General features: G+C 42.1%; 1 protein-coding gene and 1 pseudogene across 4 annotated transcripts in view; one reads left to right on the top strand and one right to left on the bottom strand.

Moving 5' to 3' along the window:
- The window catches only part of STRN3 (striatin 3), a 137,389-nt gene that overhangs the window by 70,644 nt on the left and 52,515 nt on the right, over positions 1-14,230 (bottom strand). The gene's annotated exons all lie outside the window — the stretch shown is intronic.
- LOC115897435 lies at positions 1,199-1,532 on the top strand (annotated as a pseudogene).

Here is a 14,230-nt window from a genome sequence, read left to right as displayed (position 1 = left end):
AGATATTACAGCTATAAACACACACACATCTAGTAACAGATCACCAAAACATACGAAGTGAAAACTGACAGAATAGAAGGGAGAATGGACAACAGTAGTTGGAGATTCAATACCCCACTCTAAATAATGGATAGAACCGCCAGACAAACGGTAAGGAAGAAAACAGGATCTGAACAACACAACAAATCAGCTCTAACACACATATGCAGAACACTTTACCCAACAAAAAAATACACATCTTAAGTGCACACAGGACAGTCTCCAGAACAGACCATGTAAGTTGAATCACAAGTTAAGTCTCAATAACTTTTTTATTTTTTTGAAACAGGGTCTCATTCTGTCACTCAGGCTGGAGTGCAGTGGTGCAATCTCAACTCACTGCAACCTCCATCTCCTGGGTTCAAGTGATTCTCCTGCCTCAGTCTCCCGAGTAGCTGGGACTATAGGCGCGCGCCACCAAACCCGGCTAATTTTTGTATTTTTTGGTAGAGACAGGGTTTCACCATGCTGGCCAAGCTGGTCTCGAACTCCTGACCTCAAGTGATCTGCCCACCTTGGCCTCCCAAAGTGCTGGGATTACAGGTATTAGCCACCATGCTCAGCCAAGTCTCAGTAACTTTAAAAAGACAGGTATCAAAGTTTCTTCTCTGACCACAAAAAGATCAAGTTAGAAATCAATAACAAAAGAAAACTGGAAATTCACAAGTTTGTGGAAATTAAACAACATACTCTTAACCAATGGATCAAAGAAGAAAAATCAGGTAACAGAAACAAATGAAAACAAACACAGGACATACCAAAACTCAGAGAATGCAATGTAAGCAGTGTTCAGGAGGAAATTTATAGATATAAATGCTTACATTAAAAAACAAGAAAAGAGCCAGGTGTGGTGGCTCATGCCTGTAATACCAACACTTTGAGAGGCCGAGGCAGGCGGATCACTTGAGGTCAGGAGTTCGAGACCAACCTGGCCAACATGGCGAAACCCCATCTCTAGTAAATATACAAAAATTAGGCAGGTGTGGTGGTGCGCATCTGTAGTCCCAGCTATTCGGGAGGGTGAAGCATGAGAATCACTTGAACCTGGGAGGTGGAGGTTGCAGTAAGCTGGCAATAGAGCGAGTCTCCGTCTAAAAAAGAAAAACAAACAACAAAAAACTATACACAAGAAAAGACAGGGTATGGGAGCTGGGATTTGATGCCAGTTGGATTACGAGGGTTTTGTTGCTCTTGGGAGATTTTTCTAGCAATTTCCATACCAAACAACACAGATGTTTCTCTTTCTTCATATGATGATCAGGGATCCAAATGCATCCAAAAAGCTAAACAGGCACCATCTGTCCCTCATTGGAACAGCAGGTTTTGCAGCAATTGTTGCAATGGATATACAAATTGAAGAGCAGGAGAAATATTAAAATGTCCCTTCACCTGATCCACATGCATGTGGCAGCCAAGGTTTTGTGGTGGGAACAATGACGGTTGGTGTGAGCTATTCCATGCATTGAGAATTCTGGGCAAAACCTAAGCCTTAGAAGAAGAGATGCAGGCTGGGCCCAGTGGCTCACACCTGTAATCCCAGCACTTTGGGAGTGTCAGGTGGGCAGATCACCTGAGGTCAGGAGTTTGAGACCAGCCTGGCTAATAGGGTGAAACTCCATCTCTACTAAAAAATACAAAAATTAGTCAGTTGTGGGGGTGCACACCTGTAATCCCAAGAACTCCAGAGGCTGAGGCGGGAGAATCACTTGAACTCGGAGGTAAAGGTTGCAGCGAGCCAAGATTGCACCACTGCACTCCAGCCAGCGCACAACAGGGAAAGGCCCCATCTCAAAAAAACCAAAAAAAAAAAAAAAAAAAACCCCAACAAAAAAAGAGAGAGTCTTGGTCTTGGTGCTGTCTTGCTCTTCGTCTTATTGGAGGAGCTTGCTCTAGTCAGACATGTCATTATTGAGGCTAAGTGTTCACACAGAAAACACATTATTTGAATGGAATTCAGATGATAACACACTATTTTAAGTATTGACTTCCTTTCCTGCAGGCTTGATTTGCTTGGTGACCAAACTACTAGTCACTAGTTCACTAGTGAACTAGGTCATTCAGAGGAAGCAAGTTAACAGAAAAGAAATATGTCACCTAATGCACTTGACTATGTAAAAATATTCACCTTCTTAAACCGTTACAATGAAATTAGTTCTAAAGAAGACAGTAGGCCAATCCAGAAGTACTCCCAGTTTGCTGCAGAATCCCACATGCTTTGGATGTTATATAGGAGTCCTATTTACCCCAGTTAATATACTTTCTTCTGCCTGCCTAGAAGACTGGTTGGCTCCTTAAGTGCATGGCGGTACAGTGGTTTATGTCTGTAATCTCAGCACTTTAGGAGACTAAGGCAGAAGGGTCACTTGAGGCCAGGAGTTCAAGACCAGCCTGGACAACAGAGCAAGACCCATCTCTAAAAAAAAAACAGAGGCCAGGAGCGGTGGCTCACACCTGTAATCCCAGCACTCTGGGAGGCTGAGGCAGGTGGATCATCTGAGGACAGGAATTCGAGACCAGCCTGGCCAACATCGTGAAACCCCTACTCTACTAAAAAATTAACCAGGCATAGTGGTGCAGGCACCTGTAATCCCAACTACTCAGGAAGCTGAGGAACGAGAATTGCTTGTACCAGCCTGGGTGACAAGAGTGAAACTCCATCTCAAAAAAAAAACCAACAAACAAAAAAGTGCATGGGGCCAGACATCTGTAAACCCAGTGCTTTGGGATGCTGTGTATTAGATATGAGTTCTAAATTTATTTTCGAATATGTCAGTATGTTCACTTCTTTCTTTGCCTTCTACTTTTAAACTTAACTTCCTCATAAAGCATCTTTTTCGATTACCTACTCCACCCTGACTCACCTGCTCCACTCTATATTCCAATCACCTGCTCCTCCCTAACTCATTCCCATTACCTGCTACCTGCTCTGCCCTGACCCCCGCCAAAGCACTCACCCCGTCATTCTTTTTAAATTAGACAATCGGAATTAGTTTAGCCTGTGCGGTCTAACCCTAACCAACAGGGGAACACCACAGCAGCAAGGGGTCACGTGTGTCAGGGATAAGAACCCCTCCCTCTCCCTTGTCCAAGTGTGTGCTCACCATTGTTCCATCTGTAATGGTGCACCCTTCTATACAGAAGTAACTTGCCTTGCTGAGAATTCAAAAGGAAATTTTTTTTTTTTTTTTTTTGAGATGGAGTCTTGCTCTGCCGCCCAGGCTGGAGTGCAGTGGCCGGCTCTCAGCTCACTGCAAACTCCGCCTCCCAGGTTCACGCCATTCTCCTGTCTCAGCCTCCCGAGTAGCTGGGACTACAGGTGCCCACCTCGTCGCCTGGCTAGTTTTTTTTTTAATTTTTTAGTAGAAACGGGGTTTCACCGTATTAGCCAGGATGGTCTCGATCTCCTGACCTCATGATCCGCCCGTCTCGGCCTCCCAAAGTGCTGGGATTACAGGCTTGAGCCACCGCGCCCGGCCTCAAAAGGAAATTTTATATTTGAGTGCTATTTCTTTTTGCAGCACCAAAACTTTATATATAACAATTTGGGGGCTCATCTAGGATTACATTCCCCTCTGGGGACAGTCTCTGGTTCTCTCTCGTGAGGAGGTGCACCCTGCCCTATTGTGGCAGCCTCAGGGGTGAGATATCAAGACCCACCCAGTGCGAGGAATAACCCAAGCTCTCAGCAACACCAGGGGTGGGGTGGGGTGGGGTGGGGTGGGGTGGGGTGGGGCGGGGCGGGGCGGGGCGGGGCTGGCCAGCAACCTAGCTTAAAGGATCCTCACATACTGCAGCTACAACTCTGTGCACAGGCCAAGGAAGGAAAAGGTGGGAGCCAGTAAAGTACTTCCTTTGTGGTCAAATTCTGGAGGGCTAAATGTGTGTGTGTGAATGATCATCAACAACCCTGCTTGCGGTGTTGTTTGTGTGGATGGTGACAAGTCCTACTGCTGAACGAAGTGAGTGGGTCCTCTCCACGGTTCTGTAGCTACCTTACATGGCTTAGAGCGGATCCTGCCATGGGATTTATACCAGCACACCAACACTAAGAGGGGCCTAATTCTCCCTTAGGGGAGCAGCCAGAGAGGACAGCATGAGTGGGAAGTGTGCAAAGGACCTTCAGAGGGGGGAAGGGGGTAAACAGGTCAACTTCCCAGGACAAGCAAGACAAGACACCCCTGGTTTGAGGGATTGAGCCTTCCGGGACATGCAAGGTGAGACATCCCTGGTGTTAAGGGGTTGAACCTTCCACTAATTTCAAGGGTTGAATATGACACAACCCCCCAACTTTTCCTTTCTTCTTGGGGGAAGACAGTAGCTCCACTCCTGCAGGTCCCTACCCTAGAGGCAGAGAGAGAGACAGGGGAAAGACAGGGAGAGAGGTTGGGGGAAGAGAGGCAGAGAGACAAAGATGGAGTCAGAGAGAAAGACAAAGTCAAAGAGAGAAAGAGAAAAACAGAAGCAGTAAAGAAAAAACATTCCTTTAAGAGCCAGGGTAAATTGAAAACCTATAGTTAATAATTGAAGGTCTTCTCCGTGACCCTATAACAAACTCCAATACCACCTCGCTGTCAGTGTAAACAAGGGCGTAGCCGAAAAGCACTGAGGCCACTGACAACCCACGGCCTTCCTATCAAAAATCCTTAACCCAGTAACCCGCAGATGGCCCAAATGCAATCAGTCTGTAGTGGCAACTGCTTTGCTAACAGAAGATAGAAAAATAACTTTTAGAGGAAACCTCACTGTGAGCACACCTCACCAGTTCAGAACTATCCTAAGTCAAAAAGCAAAAAGGTAGTTTACTAACTCAAAAATCTTAAAGCATAGGGCTATTCTGTTAGAAAAAGATGATTTATCATTAACCACTGAAAATTCCCTTAACCCAGCAGGTTTCCTAACAGGGGATTTAAATATTTACCATACAAAGGTACGACCAGACCTAGGAGGAAGCCCCTTCAGGAGAGGAAGACAGATGGTTCCTCCTGGGTGACTGGGGGGTGGGGAACAACAACAACAACAACAACAACAATGGTATTCAGTAATTGACAGGGAAACTCTTGTAGAAGCAGAGTTAGGAAAACTGCCTAATAACTGGTCTGCTCAAACGTGTGAGCTGTTTGCACTCAGCCAAGCCTTAAAGTACTTACAAAACCAGGAAGGAACCATGAATTTACTTAGAACCATCAATTCTAAGTAAATTTGGACTACACGGGGTCTTATTAATAGCAAAGAATAACTGAAATCCCAAACTTAGAAGGTTTTCAACAAAAGTAAAGTTTGCTAAAAGTTAACAGTGTAATATGTATTATCCTAACTTCTAATCTTATGGCCTTGGTCTAGTCCAGAGACATGAACAAACTTCACTTCAGAAAAGAATGATTATCATCTTCAAAAAAAAAAAAGGGGGGGAGGGGGGACAGAATTTATGTAAAAAGAATGTTATATGGTAAATTCCTGTCCTGTCCTAAAATAAATTAACTGGTTGTTTAAAAAAAAAAAAAAAAAAGCCAGGGTGACGGCTCACACCTGTAGTCCCAGCACGTTGGGAGACCGAGGTGGGCAGATCACGAGGTCAGAAGATTGAGACTGTCCTGGCTAACAGAGTGAAACCCCGTCTCTACTAAAAATACAAAAATTAGCCGGGCATGGTGGTGGGTGCCTGTAGCCCCAGCTACTCCAGAGGCTGAGGAAGGAGAATGGCTTGCAGTGAGCCAAGATGGTGCCACTGCACTCCAGCCTGGGCAACAGAGGGAGACTCTGTCTTCAAAAAAATAAAGGATGTTTGTGACAAGTCAGAAAGGTGAGGCATGGAGGCATGTCGAAGAATTATCTGTGAAAGTCGTGGGGAAAAAAAAGGTTATAAAAGGAAATTTATGCAAGAAATGTATAATTTAAAAGTAATTAAGCCTCCTAAATGTAAAATGATTGAAGAAACAGTTTATGTGCAAAGTGTGTAAGGAAAGTAAAACATACTTTTGGTAAAAAGATTATAAGTAGGCATGAGAATATAAATTTTTACCTACATTAAAAGGTTAAAAATATATATATTTTGTTTCAAAGGTTTAAGCAAGTTTTAAAACGTTAATTGTAAAGGAAATTTTGTGTGTAAACATATTAGCTAAAGAGGTATCATCCAGTTTTTCTGTGAACTGGATATTAAAATAAAAGCATAACTTTGGGAGGCCGAGACCACCCTGGCTAACACAGTGAAACCCAGTCTCTACTAAAAAATGCAAAAAACTAGCCAGGTGTGGTGGTGGGCGCCTGTAGTCCCAGCTACTCGGGAGGCTGAGGCAGGAGAATGGCATAAACCCGAGAGGCGGAGCTTGCAGTGAGCTGAGATCTGGCCACTGCACTCCAGCCTGGGCCAAGACTCCGTCTCAAAAAAATAAATAAATAAAAAATAAAAACATAACAGGTTTTTCTTAAAGCACTAACCTGCTCTTTAACAAAAATTATAATAAAGGTTAAAAAGAGTCTATAAGACGGGCACGGTGGCTCACGCCTGTAATCCCAGCACTTTGGGAGGCCAAGGCAGGCGAAACACGAGGTCAGGAGATCGAGACCATCCTGGCTAACACGGTGAAACCCCGTCTCTACCGAAAATACTAAAAAAGCCGGGTGTGGTGGCAGGCGCTGTAGTCCCAGCTACTCGGGAGGCTGAGGCAGGAGAATGGCGTGAACCTGGGAGCCGGAGCTTGCAGTGAGCCGGAGCTTGCAGTGAGCCGGAGCTTGCAGTGAGCCGAGATCACACCACTGCACTCCAGCCTGGGCCACAGAGCGAGACTCCATCTCCAAAAAAAAAAAAAAGAGTCTATAAAAATCTTATGGTCAGACATTAAAAATTGGATAAATACGTCTACAAGGTTTTATTAAAATTAACATTAATAACACTAATATAAAGGTGAAATTTAGCTTATCTGTTATAAAAATCATACAGGAAGCATTGTTAAATATAAAATGGTTGTTTGGCTTTCTTTGGTCTAAAAACTAATAAAAATAGGTGCTAAAGGAAATTTCTCAGAAGGCACCAAAGACTAAAGTCCACTGTTGATGTCCCCACATTTAAAGCAAAAGGTCAACTTCTTAGAAATTATATACTTTATCTTCCACTTTCCTTTCCCTCAAAACTAAAAGTCTTTTGGCACAGGTACCACCCCTAGAATTTCCAGTAAACCAACACCAGCCTGAAGATCACCTTCTCATGAAAGGGTGGAAAGAAGGAAAACTCGAGCCAGCCTGGGAAGGACCCTGCCTTGTGCTGCTATCCACCGAGACTGCTGTTCGTATAGCAAAAAAATGGATGGACTCATCACACCCGAGTCAAGGCGCCACTCCTTCCAAAGTTGTGGACTACAGTCCCAGGGGAAAACCCTACCAAACTAAAGCTAAGAAAAATTTAACTTTTTATCTATTCTATTACTCTTTCTTCTTTTCTCGGTCTATTGCTGACCTTCTAGTTATTAACATAACCAAGTCAATTTCGCCTCAAACTACTGCATTTAATGCTTCCCTTGTTATACCCTGTGGGGACCTGCCAAGTCAAAGACAGCTCTCTACTTCAGAAAAGTACCTCTGTCCATCCTGACTCTCCTCAGAATGGGCATTAGTAAATTGGGACCTTTTAATCCAGGGAGATTTCAATAAAGAACCGAGTGTCAACCAGGAGCCTTGCCCCTGATGTAGAGCTTTTATGCCGTAGCTGGTCCAACGTTCTGTGGACCACTAAAGAGCAAAGATAGACTGCCCTAACCAGTTTTTGTAACTTCCTAAAACCACACATTCATTTTACTACAGGAACATCCCCCCAACTGTCAGCTAAACCAGTGTAACCCTATACAGGCTATTATTACAAGCCCCCAAAGTTCTCCCCCTTTTCTAAGCCTGTTCCCTTCTTAACACCAGCTTTATGGTATAGGGGGCTGAGGTTTCAAGGACAGACCCTATTGGATTCTTTAAAATGCGTTTCTTGGATACCCCGCCACCTGCACTGGCCTCTAAGCCTTTTTCCAAAACCTCTCACAGAACCACTGTTCCTCCTCCATCTTACGACAAGGCCAAGACAGCGAAGGTAAAAGTTAAAGACTTAAAACAAACTTTGGCAATTGAGACAAGATACCAAGATATAAATACCTGGTTGGAATGGATCAAATATTCCATCTGCACATTAAACAAAAGCAATTGTTACGTTTGTGCGCACGGCAGGCCAGAGGCCCAGACTGTCCCCTTTCCAGTAAGGTGGTCTTCCAGTCAACCAGGCATGGGCTGCATGGTAGCTCTTTTGCAGGATTCTACAGCCTGGAGTAATAAGTCTTGCCAAGCTCTCTTTCTGGTATATCCCAAAATCTCGCACCCCGTGGGTCAGCCCCTGAGGGCCATCCAGTCTCCATCTCCCAACACCAAGTTCACTTTGTGTCTCTCACAACAGGGAGGAAACTCAGTGTTCCTTAGAGACTTGAAGGGATGTAGTGAGCTTAAGAATTTTCAAGAGCTTATCAATCAGTCAGCCCTTGTTCATCCCCAAGCGGATGTGTGGTGGTATTGTGGTGGACCTTTACTGGACACTCTGCCAAATAACTGGAATGGCACTTGTGCTTTAGTCCAATTGGCTATCCCTTTCACTCTGCCATTTCATCAACCAGAGAAAGGAAAAATAAGACATCGTAAAGCGAGAGAAGCCCCTTACAGGTCTTTCAATGCTCATGTCTGTTTAGACACAATTAAAGTCCCATGGGGAATACCAGATCAATTTAAAAACCCAAAATCAAATAGATGCAAGATTTGATTCAATATTTTGGTGGGTGATAAAAATGTAGACTGGATAAACTACATCTGTTACAACGAACAGCGATTTATTAACTACCCTAGAGATGCTGTTAAAGGAATAGCTGAACAATTAGGGGCCACTAGCTAGATGGCTTAGGAAAATAGGATAGCCTTAGACATGATAGTAGCAGAAAGAGGAGGAGTCTGCATCATGATTAAAACTCAATGTTTTACCTTCATCCCAAACAGCACCGCCCCTAATAAAAGTATAACAAAAGCATTGCAAGGTCTGACTGCCCTATCCAATGAGTTAGACGGCAACTCAGGGGTAAATGACCCCTTTACAGGATGGCTAAAAAAAGCAGTTCAGTGGCCGGGCGCGGTGGCTCAAGCCTGTAATCCCAGCACTTTGGGAGGCCGAGACAGGCGGATCACGAGGTCAGGAGATCGAGACCATCCTGGCTAACACGGTGAAACCCCGTCTCTACTAAAAATACAAAAACTAGCCGGGCGAGGTGGCGGGCGCCTGTAGTCCCAGCTACTCGGGAGGCTGAGGCAGGAGAATGGCATAAACCCGGGAGGCAGAGCTTGCAGTGAGCTGAGATCTGGCCACTGCACTCCAGTCCCGGCGACAGAGCGAGACTCCGCCTCAAAAAAAAAAAAAAAAAAAAAGCAGTTCAGTAAATGGAAAGGAATAATAGCCTCAATTCTTCCCTTGCAGCTATAATGGGTGTACTTATTCTTGTCAGGTGCTGTGTCATACCATGCAGAGGCTCATAAAAACGGCACTTACTAAAACCTCCCTTAACTATCCTCCACTTTATCCAGAAAAGCTGCTTATTTTAGAAAGTCAAGCAAAACAACTAAGCAAAGACATGTTAAAAAAAAAAAAAGTTTGCAAAGAAAGCTGTAAGGAAACACAAGGGGAGGGATTGTTAGATATGAGTTATAAATTTCTTTTCAAAGAATATGTCAGTATGTTCAATTCTTTGCCTTCTACTTTTAAACTTCCTCACAAAGCAATCTTTTTCGATTAACTAATTCTACCCTGACTCATTCCAATTACCTACTCCACCCTGACTCACCTACTTCACTCTACACTCCAATCACTTGCTCCACTCTAACTCAGTCCAATTACCTGCTACCTGCTCTGCCCTGACCCCCGCCAAAGCACTCACCCCGTCCTTCTCTTTAAATTAGCCAATCGGAATTAGTTTAGCCTGTGCAGTCTAACCCTAGCCAACAGGGGAATGACACAGCAGCAAGGGGCCACATGCGTCAGGGATAAGAACCCCTTCCCCTCCCTTGTCCAAGTGTGTGCTCACCATTGTTCTATCTGTAAGGGCACACCCTTCTATATAGAAGTAACTTGCCTTGCTGAGAAAAAGAAAATGTTATATTCGAGTGCTATTTCTTTTGTGGCACCAAAACTTTATACATAACACTGAGGCAGGAGGATCACTTGAGGCCAGGAGTTGGAGACCAGCCTAGGCAACATGGCAGGACCCCATCTCTACAAAAAAAAAAAAAAAATTAGCTGGGCATGGTGGTGCACACCTGGAGTCCCGCTACTTGGGAGGCTGAGTGGGGAGGACAGCTTGAGCCCAAGAGTTTGATGTTACAATGAGCTATGATTGCACCGCACTCCAGCTGGTCAAAAGAGCAAGACCCTATCTCTATTTAACCTGTAATGGAGTGTAACTTTTAACGCCTCCCACAACAAAAAGTGTGTCTAAATTGAACTTACAGCAAACAACAGAGCTACATATTTATTTCAGAATCATAATTGTAAAGATTAGGCCGGGCATGCGCTCACACTTGTAATCCTAACACTTTGGGAAGACAAGGTTAGTGGATCACCTGAGGTCAGGAATGCGAGATCAGCCTGGCCAACATGGTGAAACCCTATCTCTACAAAAAATACAAAAATCAGCTGGGTGTGGTGGCATGTGCCTGTAATCCCAGTCACTTAAGAGGGTGAGGCAGGAGAATCACTTGAACCCGGGAGGTGGAGGTTACAGTGAGCTGAGATTACACCACTGCACTCCAGTCTGGGTGACAAAGCGAAACTGTCTGAAAAAAATTTTTTTTAATTGTAAAGATCAGAATAACTTAATTATGGATTCCAGTTTAGCTCTTTGTAACTGCAGAATTGTATTTTGCTACTGTTCTATTAGAATATTTTAAAATGTCATCTTGAAATACATACATATTTTTTAAGCCCTGATACAATGATAAAAGAACACTATTAAGATGTGTACATTATGTTTATTTTCTCTGTAAGAATTCATACATTTTAAATTATCTATAATGGAAGTGATTAATGATTTATGAGCAAGTTGGTTTTGCCAGACATTATATACAAACTTTGATACACTACAGAATGCTTTTACACTTACAAAATTCTCGTCTAACCTGAACTTACATTCCATAGTGAGAACTACATTCCATAGTAAAAACTGTGTTGTTAGTAAAGTGAACACACCAAAAACAATAGTAAGTAAAAAACAAGATGATCTCAAACAACTTACAATTTAAACTAGAAAATGAACAAACTAAACCAAAAGCCAGTAGAAGGAAATAAAGATTGAAGCAGAGACCAAGGAAACAGAATAGAAAAAAAAAATTATTGAAAGCAAAAGTCAGATATTTGAAAAGATTCAAAAACTGACAACCCTTTAGCTGGGGGGGAGGGGAGAGAGGGGGACAAAGAGAGAAAGACAGGAGAGAGATGGAGGGAGGGAGGGAGAAAGAGGAGAGACTCAAATTACTAAAATCAGATATTAAAGTTAAATTGGGAACCACCAATTCCACACAAATAACTCTCCCAACAAAGAAAAGCCCTGAATCTGATAGCTTCGCTAGTGAATTTCACCAGCATAACTAACACCAATCTTTCTCAAACTTTTCCAGAAATTTGAAGAGAAGGGAATACTACCCAACTCATTCTATGAGGCCAGCACTGCCCCTGATAACCAAAGGCAGACAAAGACACTAAAGAAACGATAGACCAATCAACATCCCTTATGAACACTGATACTAAAATTTTCAACGAAATACTAGCAAACTGAATTCAGCAGCATATTAAAAGAATCATATGACCAAGAGAGATTTATTCCTGTAATGAAAATATAATTCAACATGAAAATCAATGTAAGAAAGTACACTAACAGAATGAAGGAAAAAGTCATGATTATCTCAGTGCAGAAAAAGCAATGGACAGAATTCTACACCCTTTCATGATAACACTCTACACACAAGAAACAAGAAAATTACCTCATCATAATAAAAGCCATATATGAAAAACCTACAGCAAACATAATGATGAAAGACTGAAAGCTTTTTTTCTAAGATCAGGAACAAAGCAAGGAAATCCACTTTCATACTTCTATTCAATATAGTACTAGAATTCCCATCAATTAGGAAACAGAATAAAAGGCAACCCAATTGGAAAGAAAAATAAAATTATGTTCACAGATATGATGCAGGAACTCAAAAGATTCCATAATAATCTATGAGAATAAATGAATCCAGCAAAGTAACAGAATACAAAATCAACACAGAAAAATCTGTTTCATTTTTATACACTAACAATGAACAATCTGAAAAGGTAATTAAGAAAACAATTCCATTCACAATAGCATCAAAAAGAGTAGGAATTAACCAAGGATGTGAAAGACTTATATAATGAAAACTATAAAACAATGCTGAAAGAAATTAAGACATAAATAAATGGAAGCACATCTCATGTTAATGGATTACAAGACTTAATACTGTTAAAATGTCAATACCCAAAGCAATCTACAGATTCAATGCAATCCTTATCAAAATCCCAACTTTATTTCTGCAGAAAATAGAAAAATCCATCACAAAATTCACATGGAATCTCAAGGAACCCCAAATAGCATAACTACAAGGGAAAAAAAGAGAAGAAAACCTTGAAAATGATGAATAAATAAAACAAATATTTGTCAGGTGCTGTAGCACACGCCTATAGTCCCAGCTACTCAGGGGGCTGAGGCAGGATGATCACTTGAGCCTGGGGGGAGCAGAAGCTACAGTGAGCTGACATTGCGCCACTATACTCCAGCCTGGGTGACAGAGTAAGACTGTCTTAATATAAGTAACAATGTCTTAAAATAAAAAACAGGAGGAAACACTTCATTGCCAAAAAATGCTAACAAAGTGAGCACATGCTGTTGGAAAAATGGCACAGACTTGCTTGACACAGAGTTACCACAAACCTTCAAATTGTAAAAAGCTCGTATCAGCAAAGTGCACTAATGTGAAGTATGCCTACACCATGAGGTGCCTGTGCTGCCTGTGAAGCAATACAATATTATGTGAAAGGTGACTTCATTCAGCAGTCCCACTACTGGTTATCTACCCAGATGGAAAAAAATCATTATATGAAAAAGACACTTATACATGCATGCTTACAGCAGCACAATTCACAACTGCAAAAATATGGAACCAGCCTAAATGCCCATCAACCAACGAGTGGATAAAGAAAATGTGATATACCATGGTATACTACTCAGCCATAAGAAGGAATGAAATAAAGGCATTTGCAGCAATCTGGATGCAGCTGGAGAGACCATTGTTCTAAATGAAGCAATGGAAATGCTTCATTTAGAACAGGAATGGAAAACCAAACATACATTCTCATAACTGGGAGCCAAGCTATGGGGATGCAAAGACATAAGAATGATATAATGAGCTTTGGGGACTTGAGAGGAAAATGGGAGTGGGGTGAGGGATAAAAGACTACACAATGTATACAGTGTACACTGCTCAGATGACAGGTGCACCAAAATCTCAGAAATCACCAAAAAGAACTTTTCCATGCAACCAAATGCTACCTATTCTCCCAAATCTACTGAGAAAGAAAGAAAAAAAGACAGAGAGAAAGACAGAAAGAAAGAAAAGAAAAGAAAACAGAACAGAACAGAACAGAAAGGAAAGAAAGTAGACTTGAAGCCTGGGCAATATAGCAAGACTGCATGTCTACAAAACTTTTATTTAAAAAATTATCCAGGTGTGGCGGCACATGCCTCTAGTCCCAGCTCTTTGGGAAGTTGATGTGAGAAGAAGACCACTTGAACCCAGGAGATCAAGTCTACAAGTGAGCTATGATTGTGCCACTGTACTCCAGTCTGGGTGACAGAGAGCGACCTTGGCTTTAAAAAAAAAAAAAAAAAAAAAAAAAGTGGACTTGAATTAGTTGTAAATGTATTTTAGAAGTTCTAGGATAACTACCAAAAGAAAAATTTTAAAACTATAGTTCACATGCTAAGAGAGCAGAGAAAATGCAGTCATACAAAATTCTCAAACCAGAGAAGGCATTAAAAGAGGATTATAAACAAAGAACAAGTACAAAAATAGAAAAGAGTTATGGACATGGTACTAACCCAACTACATCAAT

The sequence above is a fragment of the Rhinopithecus roxellana genome, chromosome 5 (genome assembly GCF_007565055.1).
Source record: "Rhinopithecus roxellana isolate Shanxi Qingling chromosome 5, ASM756505v1, whole genome shotgun sequence".
Classification (NCBI taxonomy): domain Eukaryota; kingdom Metazoa; phylum Chordata; class Mammalia; order Primates; family Cercopithecidae; genus Rhinopithecus; species Rhinopithecus roxellana.
This window is presented reverse-complemented; position numbering and strand designations above follow the sequence as displayed.